This window comes from Apodemus sylvaticus, chromosome 18, assembly GCF_947179515.1.
Source record: "Apodemus sylvaticus chromosome 18, mApoSyl1.1, whole genome shotgun sequence".
Lineage (NCBI taxonomy): Eukaryota > Metazoa > Chordata > Mammalia > Rodentia > Muridae > Apodemus > Apodemus sylvaticus.
In genome coordinates, this window is record NC_067489.1 from 56,418,001 (window position 1) to 56,433,192 (window position 15,192).

Genomic DNA, 15,192 nt, shown 5'->3' on the forward strand with positions numbered 1-15,192 from the left:
TAAATATTTAACACATACTTAGGGAGTTATACTGATTTCCTCATGTGATAGTTGTAGGATCTCCTCTAAGATCCATAACTTCATTACTAATGGGGAATTGGCAGGGTTTCTTATATCGTGAATGATTTTGTTCTTGTTGAGTGGGCCTAAATTTTATTTAGAGCAGTGGTGCTCAGCATTCTCAATGCTGTGACTCTTTAATATAGTTCCTCATGTTGTGATCCAGATGTAAAATCATTTTTGTTGCTATTTCATTACTGTAATTTCATTCACTTCTATTATGAATCGTAATGTAGGTAACTGCGTTTTCAAATGGTCTTAGATGACTCCTATGAAAGGGTCATTTTCCCATAAAAGGGGTCATGATCCACAGGTTGACACTCACTGAGAGAGTTTTTGGCTATCACAAAGGCATGTGTGCTGCTCTTGAAACTTTAAGAATATGAAACTAGGCTGGTTACTATTGTGGTTTATTTGAGTCATAGATAGATAGGAAGGATTCTACCTCATTTCCCTCCTTAGGGAGCTTGTATGGCATTATCTTATACCATAAAATCTAGTCCCCACAAGGAGACTTTTAGGTCAGATCTAATTGGGGTCCTTTGAATTCTGGGTCTGGTGCCTTCAAGAATATAAGCATAACCTTTCAACTTTGGAAAAGAAAAGTTGCAATTGCCTATGGTATGTTGGGGATTCCTTAAACAGCCCTGAAAAAATAAATCCTCAAAAGAGGGCTTCTCTTATTGATGCTAGCATTTAAGGAGGCATTTATGGCTCTTCAACTTATATGTGATAGTATCATTTAAACTAAATGGATCTGGAAAGGCAGAGTTACACAAGTTATATGCATTTCTAGTAGGCGATTAATTGTGTAATTTCTTATGACTTTTTCAGACATAATTATTAAAGTCCATTATGAAAAATCACAACTGATTAAAATGTAGAATTTTGGGGCCAGTTTCCAATTGATACATCAACAACACAACTTTTCTACCTAAATCGCAGTGATCCTTGTGAAAAAAGGGATGGAAGACGTAAGAGCCAGAGATGGAAATGATGTAAAAATGGTAATTGTTTATGACAGTCTGACCAAAGCAATATTTTTTAAATTATGGCTGTTCCACTCTTGGACATCAAAAAAATGTCCCATCATACCACAAGGACACTTGCTCTACTATGTTCTTAGCAGTCTTATCTGTAATAGCCAGAAGTTAAAAACAACCCATATGTCCCTCAACTGAAGAATGGATATAGAAAAGATGGTTCATTTACATAATGGAATACTATTCAGCTATTAAAAATGAAGACATCATGACGTTTGCAAGCAAATGGATAGAACTAGAAGATATCATCCTGAGTGAGGTAACCCAGACCCAAAAGTACTCACTGATAAGTGATTATTAGCCAAAAAGTACAGAATACCCAGGATACAAGCCACAGATCTTAAAAAGTGTAGGAAGTAGAAAGGCCCAGATGAGGATGCTTCAATCCCACTTAGAAGGAGGAAGAATTTCACAGGAGGCAGAAAGAGAGAGGAACCTAGTTGGAAGAGAGGAGGGGGAGAAGGGAAAGGGGAAACAGAATCAAGCATGGCAGAGGGACCAGGAAAGATGGCCAGAGGGACAGCAGAGTGAATGGAAATAAGTAGCAGCTTGGGAAGGGTGTAGGAGGTGTGGGTTCCTCTAGAAAGTGCCAAAAACCCTGGAGGTGAGAGACTCTCAGGACTCAATGGGTGTGACCTTAACCAAAATGTCCAAAAGTGAGGAGAAGGAACTTGCAGACTCCACCTCCAGTAGATAGACAGGGTCTCAAGTACAGGGACTAGGTTACCCATAGTCAAAATATCTGACCCAGAATTGTTCCTGTCTAGAATAAGAGTAGGAACAAAAATGGAGGAGAGACTGAAGGGAAAGTGGTCCAATGACTGGTCCAATAACTGGTTCAACTTGGGATCCATCTTATGGGGATTGGGGGTTGGACACCAGGGCCTGACACTACTACTGATGTAATGATGTGTTACAAACAGGAGCCCAGCATAGCTGTCCTCTGAGAGACCATACCAGCAACTGACTGAAAGAGACATAGATACTTATACCCAACCATTGACCTGAAGTTGGGGAATTAGGGCAATTAGGGGAAGGATTGAAGAAGCTGAAGGGGTTGTCACCCTCATAGGAAGACTATCAACTAACAGGGATCCTAAGAGGCTTTCAGAGACTAAGCTACCTACCAGAAGCATATATTGACTGGTCCTTAGCCCCTGGTGCATATATTGCAGAGGTCTGTCTGGTCAGGCCTCAGTTGGAGACAATGCACTTAATCCTTGAGAAACTTGGCCACGGGGAAGGGGGAGGACTGTAGGTTTGGGGAAAATACCCTATTATAGGTAAGAGGGAGGAGGAATGGGGTGGGGAACTGTGAGAGTGGGGACTGTGAGGAGGGGCAATGACTGGAGTATAAATAAATGAAATAGTTTTATATATATATATATATATATATATATATATATATATATATATATATATATATATTGCAACTGATCAGTTGCAACAACTTGAGATACACTATATTTTTAGTTCTGTATGTGCATTTTTTAAAAAAGATATTTTATTTGTATAAATGTTTTGCTTATAGGAAGATATATGTGCATGTGTAATACCTTTGCTGGTTAAAAGACAACACTATTTCATGTAAATGGAGTGATGAATGATTGTGGATCACCATCTCTTCAATTAGAGCAACATGTGCTATTAAGCACTGAAGCATCTGTCTAACTCATAGTATAATAGATTTTAATACATTATTGGCCAACAATTCAACTCCATGTGTTATTCAACCTCATGTCTACCATGACATTATAATCCTTTTGTCACTGTTGTTAACATAGTTTAAAATCTAAGATAAGTTAAAATGACATTGGGTATCCATCACATTTAGTTCTCTGTAGCAGATAACTGTGCCTGAAATTGTAATTGGATGGCAGTCTTGAAACAAACACAAAAAACATAAAATATACGAACAAAAAACCAAAAACATGTTTTTCTATTATGTCATGAAATATTCCTCATGGCATGATTGCATTGCTTGCTGTGTGATTTTTTTTTTTTACTGGAAATTCATACCATTATCTCAAAGTTGTTGTCTTGGGATGGTGAGCATAATTTCACAATCTCACAATTTCACCCATGTTAAATGATGTTTTTCTGATCTCTTTTTTCACAATCCTTAAGGCAATATTTAATTTCATACAGTCAAATACAATGGAGAGAACAGAATAAAGTCCAGTAGTTTACATTGTTTTAGATCACATAGAAGCATTTTTAACTCATTGTTTGGGGCTCAATTGAAAAGTTTACATATTATTTTCTGATAGAGATTTTAAGGATGTTTTTCTTTAGAGGGTCTTTCCTTAAGTCTCTGCTCCACACTTTGTCTCTGTATCTCCACACTTTGTCTCTGTATCTCCTTTTGTGGGTATTTTGTTCCCCCTTCTAAGAAGGACCAGAGCATCCATACCTAATGATCCATAACATATACAGTTACAAAACACAGACAGATGTTAGACATCAAAGGGAGGAGAGGCCTCTGGTCCTGGAAAGGCTCTATGCAACAGTGTAGGGGAGTACCAGGACAGAGAAGGGAGAGGGGGTTATTAGCAAAAAAAGAAGATTACTTGTGCTTACTTTTCCGTAAAGAAAATATTTTCATCTTTAGTAAGAAAAACATGAAGAATAAAGTCTACAATAAGAATGCTAGAGTGTACACATGAGTATAATCAATATCCTAGGAAGACAGAGTATGTGCAGGCATTTTATTCTATATACATAACCAGTTAAAATCTTTAATTGTACATGCAGCAGAACTGAAGGTATCCAGCATTAAAATACACAGATTCAATAAATTTGACTAATAAATGCAGTTTGTTAAATATAGTGATTAAATGGCAGAGATGAGTAGGTGAGCAATGACCAAATATAAGCCTGGGAAAAATGCCACATTCTAAGCAAAGCAAAATCAGTTATGTTAGCTCCTCAAAGTGGGACATACTCACATTTAATGATAAATAAATTTAGGCAATTATCTTATTACTCAACTCGACTGTTTACATGGTTCCTGCCAATATCTAGTAAAAGTAATATTCAGTTAAAGTGGGCAGCAGAGGTCGGATTTAGTATTTGTTTTTAAAAATCACCTAGAAATACTAATTTCCTAAAATAGCTAGTTTTTCAAACACTGATGACTTTTTCAACCACAGCATAATTTTGATTCCTGGAGGAAAGTCCAATGTGTAATGGGAAATTTCCATTTGAGACCAAGGCTCTGCAGAATTCAGTCCCATCTCTCGTTAGAGACTTAAGGTATAAATATGTTTTGGGGGATTGGCAGGATACTACCTAAGATGAATGTCCATAAAATTTAAGTTATGTAATTTGATATGCTTAATAATATATTGAAAAAGGATACTCTCCTTAGTTTGTTATCTTGTCATTTACAAGATCTGTTGAAAATTATGTCCCTACCATGATTTTCTTTCAAGAATATAGCTTTACTTCACATTACTACTCATAAACTTTTTCAAGTCTTTATGGTGAAATGTTCATGGAAAACAATTCAGCATTCTAGTAGGTTCTATGGTGAACGAATTTCTTCCTTCAGTACATTCTTTTATTAGCTGCAATGCTTGGTATGATGATGGAAGTATTTTTTTATTACAAATAACAGAGCAAATAGTGACTAGCATTGCTTTATTTTTGAATAACACTTAATAGCAAAACATTCGGAATCATTGAGAGATTTGCAAAATGTTCCATGCAGAGAGGGCTAAAGGTAAAACCTTGACTTGGAATAATTTGGCTCACTGCCTCAGCCTACATGCATATAGATATATACAGAAGCATGCATCTTGAGTAAAAGTGAAATTAAAGCATGATGAAATTTCTAACAAATCTCATGTGAAAAACGGTATTATCACTACTTTGCTAAAATTTACTTAGTGTTGGTAAAGGAATAAAATTTGAAATCTTTGTTCAGCGATTGATAAGTTGTATTAAAACATAATCCTTCACAGGTGTAATTTCCAGTGGTGGGGAGGGAGGCTTGATCAGGAAGGAGTACGGTGAGAGGAACCATCATCAGCACATCCTGAATGACAAAAGTATTTTCAATAAAAAATAAAAATCTATGATATAAAGTCCCTTCTTTGAGTTCAAATTGATCTTGGCTGTACACAGCATCTTATGAGAATTATATAGAGGAATATGAACAACTCATATTTGTAAGTGGAAGCATGTGGTGTGTGTGTGTGTGTGTGTGTGTGTGTGTGTATACCTTATATTCTAAGGGTATGTGTCTTTTCTTAGATCTTGACTTTAAGGCATATTTAAATAGAATCCATGAAGGATTTCAGATATATGTGAGCTTTGGAAAAGTGAGTGCAGAGTGAGAGCTACCTAAAATCTTCCTCACTTCCTATCATGCTCATAGAAGTCATGATTTCTCAGAAGGGAAACTAAATTTTCTGCCTCAGCACAGCTCAATTTTGGAGTTAAGAATAACTTTGTCCATAATTGTTTCTTTCCCACTGGCCTTCTTTTGGAGATTGTTGGCTTATGGAAAGTGCAAGAACCATTTGTGGAGGAACAAATGCAAAGTTTCTGAAGTGATAAGCACTGCTCTTGTTTTCTATTTTGGAACTTCTAATTCTAGCATATAAGGGAACATTTTAGATGAGGTTTATAGAGGAACACATTGATTTACTTTTAGATCATTTGGGGGCAAAAATAAGTGCTGTGCAGATTGGAAACAGAGGGGAGGGTATTAAAGATGTTAAGCTTTTAGAGTTTATTCTGGTTATATGGACTGTTGGCTATTGATGTTATTGACGTGAGTTTCATGGTTACAGTTACACTAGGTCTATGAAAATATAAAGATAAAAGGTGTTCTACAGATTCACTGAAGTTTATTTACTTTAGACACCATTGAGAGATCTTCAACGTTCTAATAACTATGCATTGTTTTAGTAACATTATGTCCTAAGAGAAAAGATAATGTAGTTTTAAGATGAATAATTGAAAGACATTAAATAATGACTATGTGTCACACATATGGCTTGTGTCAGTAGGTACAATGGTAATCTACCATTATATCTCAAACTTTGGAAGAATTTGAGAGCAACTTTCCTAAATGTCTGACCATTCAAATTGACCCATATTCTTGGCTTCCCCTGTGCTATACACAGAGAACATGGGAAGACAATAATCATTCCCTGGTGCCTAGTGTTTTATTTATTTTCTATTGAGTTTGCATAGCAGGAAATGAATAGAATTTTCCAGCAAGATGTTGCATTTACAACTAATTCAATAGCTTGAGGGCTTGGTTACTGATTACTCATATCCAAATGTATGGCTGATATATATATATATATATATATATATATATATATATATATATATATAATGCTTTGAGAGATATGAGACTATTTCATTGTTCTTTAGAAAAAATCAGCAGATATATTTTCAGGTTCAGACATGTTAAAAATCAAAGTTTGCAATGGGCTTCTTGAACTATTACAATTCTCATTATGTAAACAAAATAGAGAAATATTTCTATTAGGTACAATCTTCATATTGAAAATATACATTTTAAGTCCATGCAATAAAAAATGCCCACTTAAAGAAACATACAGAGTGTTGAACATTGTTCATTTAATGAAAGAATGACACTTGAAATTTTTAAAATGTAACATGAGTGGTAATTTGATATAGGATTAATCCTTGATCTTTTATAATTTTAATTGACTTGTGGGGAGGTTGAATGGTTGTATGAAGATTGATTTCATGTTAAGTGCACTTTGAAGGATCACTAGCTTGAGTGAAGTTGTTCTTGGTCACTGGTGCAGTTTCCGAAGTGGTAAGAGAGGAGGAATGTCTACCAATGAATCTCACAGTGGCTGAGCCAGCAGAAAACACTGAATACAAGAACATCCACTGAAGTCAAGTTCCATACATAATTCATTTTATCTCAGGTGTAGCTATTAGACTCCTCCCTTCTTTTTTCTATATGGTCAATGGTTATAGGAAAGATTTGCTTATTCTTGCTGAATGTCAGAGCATAGCTATAAAACACAATCCAGTCAGTGTACTCTGAGTCTGGATATGGATGTCTGCCTTCCTTCCATGCTTTCCCTGATATAACTTATAATATGTGCCAGGTAATTGTGTTTAAATTAATCAGTTTTGAGAAAGTTCTGGGAAAGGTGTGCTTTATTAATATTTCATATGTGCTTATTGACCTTTATTTATATGTTTTTTTGATCAAACATTTCTAAACACAACTTTTCTTAGATCATTGAATTTATATTTGTGTTTAAAAGTACACTGAAGCCAAGAGGTGGTGGCGCATACCTGTAATCCCAGCACTCTGGGAGGCAGAGGCAGGCGGATTTCTGAGTTCGAGGCCAGCCTGGTCTACAGAGTAAGTTCCAGGACAGCCAGGGCTACACAGAGACACCCTTTCTTGAAAAAAACCAAATCCAAAAAAAAAAAAAAAAGTACACTGAAGCTGAACTAAAGTTTTTCTACAGCATTAGAATATGCTTGGCCTAATTCTTTCAGGTGTTAGATCCCAAGTCCAGCATCGAAGTACTGCACAGTTAGATAAGCACTAACAAATAATCCCAGTCAGTCTTTTCCCAATTTTTCCCAAGTAACAACAGAATGACTGATAGGAAGGAATCATATTTAGCTTCTAACCACACTGAACCACAGTTATATTCACATTTTGATGATTCTGGACGCCAAATATATCTAAAAATTGATTCCAGAAATTAAAAAGAAAAACACTTTTTATACCTAGAATTATAAGTCGCTTGTTTCTTACATTTCTATTAGTATAAGATTGATATATCTGAAGTATGATATTCATTCTCTCATATATTGCTTCCCCAAAATCTTGTAACTGACATTTCTTTATATAATGGTCTATATAGCTTGTAGCTTCTAATATGGAATGTAGTAATATTGAGTACATACTTAATAGTCACATTGTCATTTCTCTTCTATTGTAAACAGAAGCCACTCTTTAAAGAAAAACTTTCATAGATTACAATAGCCACACACACAAAGCCAAATCTGTATAAAATTATGGTGCCATTGGCAGAAGTTTTGGGAAATGGAATTTAGGAAAATAACTTATATGCTTAGGTGAATATTTTTTTTTCAGTTGTGAATATTATTGTCTTAGTTAAGGTTTCCATTTGTGTAAAGAGACACCATGACCTAAAGCAACTCTTATAAAGGGCAACATTTAATTGGGTATGATCAGTTAGACAAGTGTCTAACTGTGTTTAAAATTGCTGGTTTTAAAGTTCAGTCCATTATCATAATGGTGGGAAACATGGCAGGAATGGTGTTGGAGGAGCTGAGAGTTCTACATCTTGTTCCAAAGGCAAATAGGAGAAGACTCACTCTTCCACTCTGGGGAGAGCTTCAGAGCCCACCTCTACATTGATGTATTTCCTCCAACAAGGCCACACTTCATAATAGTGCCATTTACCATGGGCCAAGCATATTCAAATCACCACAATTATATAATATAATACCCTGTTATTAGGTTGAATGCTGGTCTTCTTATAGAATTTTATCCTGTTAAAAACTCAATAGTAATTTTTGTTGTTAAGAGTTGGGGATTAAATATTTCCCAGGTAAATACTTCTAATTCTTATGTAGCCACTTGATATATGTGTTTATTATTAAGAAGCCACCATTTTAAGAAAGATGTAGAATGACACACACTTCTCTATAGTTCATATATAGCTACACAGTGAAATATGTATAATTATTGAAAATTACTCTTTTTGAATATTCATGCAAAAGACAAATGAGTCCATTTTGCCTATTACAGTAAATTATTTTCTGTTATCAATCTTTTAATCATTTTCTTTTAGTGTACCTTATAATTTAAACAATCTATTAAGTATACCTCATTAATCACTGTGAATGTACATCTCAGACAACCTCTTTTGCATTTAATTTATGTAATCAGATATCTTTCTTGAAGCTATATTTTTGCAGTACTTTTTCTTTACTTCTATCATTCTGAATCGAGTTGCAATGTGACAATTTCATTTCAAGTTAAGAGCACTGTACTGAACAGACATTAGAATGATTATTTTTTCTTATTTAAACAATCACAAAAAAGCCTATACAAGAATATATGGGAATGAAAGAATCAATAACCAAGACATAAGAGAAGTACCATGAGCTCACACAGTTGCTTGTATATAATAATCATAAGCTCAGCATGCATTGCATCCTTTCTTGTCATCTGTCATAAGCTATTAAGGATATAATTCAGCTACCTATGTCTACCTTTATAATTCAGTAGATCTACCAGAGTTTTGGGGTTTGCATAGACTTGTATAGTCTATGGGTAGCAATTTCTTTTATGTGAAGGTCACATGACACCATCACCTAAATCACAAAGACAGTAATTTTGCTAACATCTTGAGAGTTTCAACTAGAATTTTCCTCTTAAACCTAGTCAGACACCACATCAAAATGTTTATCTGTCCAATATCTTCTAGTAACACTTCATGACTCTTAAAAAAAACCTGTTTGAAACCTGGACCTACTGGAGAGCATTCTCTTACTTCCATTTCCTAATGTACATTGAAAGGTTATGGGCAATTCATTTAGCAATTCCAAATGTTACTAATATTACCTATGAAATCTAAAGAGATTTTCCAGGTTTTTCTATGTGTTTTGTAAATTAAAAAGGGATATATTAATTGATTCTTCATTCAAGTTAAGTACTGTACCCTTCCATCTGGGCAACAACCTCTTTGATTCAGCTCCCGGAGGTGTCAGGCGATTTGATGTGCCATTTCTAGCACACATATACCTTGTGCTGGATCTTAGCTGGCTTATTAATTTTTACTCATAGTATAATACCATTTTAAAATTTTCTAGCATTAGAAAAAATATATTCAATATTTCTGACCAAGGCAAAATTTTGTGAAAAGAAACACAGCTACATTCCTACAGCTTATATTTTAACAAAACATAAGATTGTATAATCCTACCACGAGAGACTGATGGTGTAATACAATCTTTTATGCATAAAGAGAACATGCTTGTGATTATCTTTGATGATTGAAAGGGAAAATAATGATTTGCTAGGGCAAGTTCTATATGCTGAATTGGCTGATATGCTTCTGCTAAAACATGAAAAACTATTATCATCAACAAGCAAAGTGGATCATAATTTTATAATCTGTAATACCATTCTAGCTGGGTTCTGATGCAGCCAAGCACACTAATTGTATATAAATAGGGTATGTATACTTAAGAATATATATATTATGAGAATATATACATATATATAAGAATAATATATATAAGAATATATATTATATTCTTATATATAAATATTAATTATATAATTATATACATAAGAATATATTATATAACATATAATTAAAATACTATATATACTTAATATATATACCTAATATATTATATAATGTATATTCTTATTCTTAAGAATATATACTCTGTATATTCTTATTCTTCAGCATATACATACAAATATATACATATATATTTGATATATACATCTAAAAGAACTAATTGGACATGTTATATTTGCTGTTTCTAGAAATTCATTATGAATCTGTTTATTCTTGTTGAGACAATTTTGTTGACTTTTTTTTAGATCTTGATCATAACAATACCCTTACAACTTAGTTTGAGTATGTCTGTAAACTGATATATTCTTGTTATATAATTCGAGCATAAGAAAATTGTCACCAGATCCTGAGAGACTTTTTTTCATTGATTCTAGCAGATACTCCTTAGAAGATGTGGTCATTTTCTCTCTCAGGCCTTTGAGTGAGCTGTAAAATTATGCACAGAGAAATCTTGTTAATTATTAGCCAAGAATTCACATTAGCTTATCTCCAGCTGAGTTTTGTCCAAAGAGACATTGGCATTTTGAGACAGATAGGACAAATAACTCCTGATGAAGTTTCCAGCATTTAATTCACATAGATAACGGCATCATTGATCCAAGGTTGCAACATACCAGAACAATCTGGTAAACGAGAGGTATGGGAGTGGTGTATCATACTAATCATGTTAGATTTATTTTTCTTTGTATCTTAACAGGTCCAAAAAATATAAAATACAGTTCCTCTGACCTCATTGTTATATCCTCAGGAAATAATCATCAATTGTTAGTTTTTAAGAATTAATTAACTGGGGCTGGAAAGATGGCTCAGCGGTTAAGAGCAATGACTGCTCTTCTAGAGGTCCTGAGTTCAGTTCCCAGCAAATACATGGTGGCTCATAACCATCTATAATGGGATCTGATGCCCATTTCTGGTCTTTCTGAAGAGAGCAACAACATACTCACACATATAAAATAAATAAATCTAAAAAATGTGAAGAACAACAAAATCCACAATAAAGCAAAACGAAAAGGAGTGCATCAGCTTTCCATACAGACCCATTGTAATATTTTCCTAACTTTCTACCATATAATCAAAAATCTAACACCTCAAAATTACATAGCAAATAGAATTTTTAGTTGGCAAATTTACAACCATATTGACAATCTGGATCAAGAAATATTCAGCTTATGCTTGCTATTGTTGCTACAATCCTATTGCCTCCATATCATAATAAAGTGAAGGTCTTTTCCATGTCTCCAATTATTATTCTAAATGTATGACAATTTTGTATATAGTACAGTTATTCACTAGGCCTTTTAACTGTTCGTTGCATATTTTCTCTAAGTATACTAGTAGTAAAGTAAGAGAATGTCTACTTAATTAAACATATGTCATGAGTGAGTTTGGGCTTTAATTAATCAACCTAGGAGGCTGATAATTCATTTCTACATTATCTGAACACATTATTTAATGTAATTATCTTAGATAAAGAAAAGAGTTGAATAAATTCTTCCTGATCTAATACCCATGTTTAAACATTAGTCATGATCTAACACTGAGAAATTCAGCCATGTTTGTTTTATTTTCCTGTGATGTAAGTTGTCCTGTCATTACAATGCCTTTAAAACAAAATTGTCTTCTCCAAGATCAAACCTTCTTTTTCTCAGTATAGATCCAACTATCACTATATATTTGTAAAAACAAAACAAAACAAAACAGGCGAACTAGCAAGCAAGCAACCAACCAAACGAACAATTATTGTAATGGGATATTCTCAGGAGCATGAGGATCTCTCCCATGAGAGTCAACAACCTCAGATGATAGCACTAGAAATTTTTGTGAAAAAATTTTTGGAGCAAAGAATGGGGATATGCTGATGACAAAAGTCATTATTATTCTGTCAATGAAGTTTCTGGAGGATGAGAATGCTTAAAACTACTTTACTCCTCTCAGTTTAATATTACCTATCCATTTCTCAAATACCATGTCTTCTCAAAATAGGTATGCTGAGATGGTATGTTCACTTAAGGGGGTGTTTGTGAAATTCTTATTTTGAGGCATGTTTAGGAATTTTATTTATGTGTACAATAGCGTTGATAAAATGGGCCACCCATCTCATCCCCTCTGTCACATCCCGCATTACCTTTCACTCCCAATATCAAGTATTCTTCTTTTAATTCACTTTCCACATTTACAATTCTATTGTTTTGATAGAAACAACAACCAGAAACACCTTGGAGTGGACGTATTTTATTTTAATTATAGTTTATAGTCCATGTTGATGGGTGAGGTGGCAGAAGCTAAAGGCAGGAAATTAGAGGCACAAAATGGACCAAAGACCTTGAAGGCATGCTGCTTATCATCTAATTTTAAGTTCCCTTCCTTATACAGTCCCAGTGTCTACAGATAGTGTCACCCACAGCAGCCTGAACAATCAAATATCAATTAGCAATTAAAAATAAAATGACTCACATGGCCACAGGTGAAATCTATTGAGACAATTTTCAATTGAGATTCTTTATTCCACAGATGTTTCTAGATTTCTGCCAAATTGACAATGAAAGTTTGATACCCAAGAGTGCATTAGTGCTATGAGTATGTGAATGGGTATAAAATCCACTTGAGCATGAATTACTCATCAAGGACTTATAAAAATCTTAAGATAGTCAATGAGCAATATCACACACACACACACACACACACACACACACACACACACACACACACACAAATAACAAAATAGTCTTTTAAGTTCACATTTTCCCCCCAAAATTTCGGTTTGGAAATTTACAATCTTAAACTTTTAGCACATTTTGAAAGTTATAACCAAAGCATTGAAATATTTAGGCTTAGCTGTTAGTGAGTGCAATCACAGAATTCAATCAGTCACTTGACAAATTATACTCAGGTCTGTACTACCACTGAGATAGTTTTTGTTGTTGAATGCTATAGATCACCATGACCTACTTATTCCTTCTTTAAAGGTTAGGGGATTCCCTAGACACATGTATAGCTAATTTATTACCAGAAGATCAGTATAATAAAAGGTTTACTGAGGGATCCTCTTGTAACAGATACTGGTTCTTAAGAATTTGGGCGTAATAAAAAATACCATTTTATGATGTAAATAAAAGAAGCTAATGAAGGGGGCTATCTCCAGAGGCATGTGAAAAGTCAAGAAAAATAAGAATGAAAACATATGAGTTAGCACCAGGAGAATCACTTAATAAGATCTGTGATGAATAATTGAATTGTGAGATCCTCAGAAGGAGTTGCAGCTGTAACAGTCAGCCAATCATTCAACAAGTTGGCTATTCTTGACTTGAAGGATTGTATTTTAGTCCACTGTATTCCTTGCTGCAAAAGACTGGTGACCCCTTTTCTCCCTCAAAAGTTTCATATCACCTCTGGAACTACGAAAACTACTTAGCAGGGAGGAAATTTCCAGCTCAGTTAACATACAATTTCTCCATATTTTGAAATTAATGAAGGTGGCATTTTCAAAAATAAAAATAAAAATGGTCTTCTTAGTTTGTTGTTGATATAAGAACCTACACTGTGTTGTGGGTGTCTTTAGACTCCTGACCTATGTACTAAAAAGGATGTAGTTTTCAGTTGCCATTAGGTATTCCTGTTGCAAACACTAAGAATAAGAATACTAATATCAGGAAAGATGAGCATAAGTATATAGCAGTAACATTTTGGTTTTGAGAGTAATCTATCACTCTCTTTGGACCTGATGGCCATTCTTCATGATGGAATTATGTGGTACAATAAACCTGATCAAAATCTCATGACTAGAGAAGACACGGGCCCCATAGGAAAAATTACTATCATTTACCTAATTTATATAAGGGTCATGCAGTTTTACATATATCTTTAATTATATTCTTAGATAAATTATATCTCAATCTTAACCAGATTAGCTTCTCATAATAGTGAACATCAGTGAATGTAAAGACAGATGGCGTCTCAACTTATTGAGAATAAAGGATGCTAGAATGCTCCATACTAAATAAAATATCTGTGCTCAGCTCCAAGCTCAGAGATCATCATGGAGAAAGGAATGGAAAGAAAGTACAATATAGGAGACAGGAACAAGGACTTGAAATTGCCATCTTCTGGGCATGACATGTTCACTGAAACAACAAACTTACAACTTTTATAGTTATCTCCTCTGGCCATGCCCAGGACATAGGAGATATAAACACAGGTATCCATAGTTCCGTCTGCTTTTAACTATTAGCTACTGACAGATTCTGTGAGAGGAGGAGATGCAAGTCTTCCATTTTTCAAAACCTACTTTAATAAAGCTTTTCAGACACATGAAGCCTTCTTCTAGCCTACTATCCAAAGGTAGGGGAAAACAGATGGCAAATAGGACAAGGGGATATGGACCTATTTTGAAGTCTTTCTTTGGGGAGATCACCATCTTCATTGCCAGGGTGTTTTGTGTTACAAAATACAAATCAGTAGCACTGGCACAATCCAGAAGAAACTTCCAGGTCTCCGTCAAATTGGCAGAAGTGGGGGGAGCAAACAGATCAAGTAGGGGAGCCAGGAGAAATTTATGCCTCGTGTCTCTCTCAATGAAGTGAAGATCAACAAAGACACGAGACCAACAAAAAGTCACAGGGCTAGCTATCCAAGTGACCTGTCACTGTCCATTGAGTCCTATTTATATGCTCTCCAAACACCATGTGGCCTCTCATGGGTCTTGCCTCAGCAAAATACACGAGTCT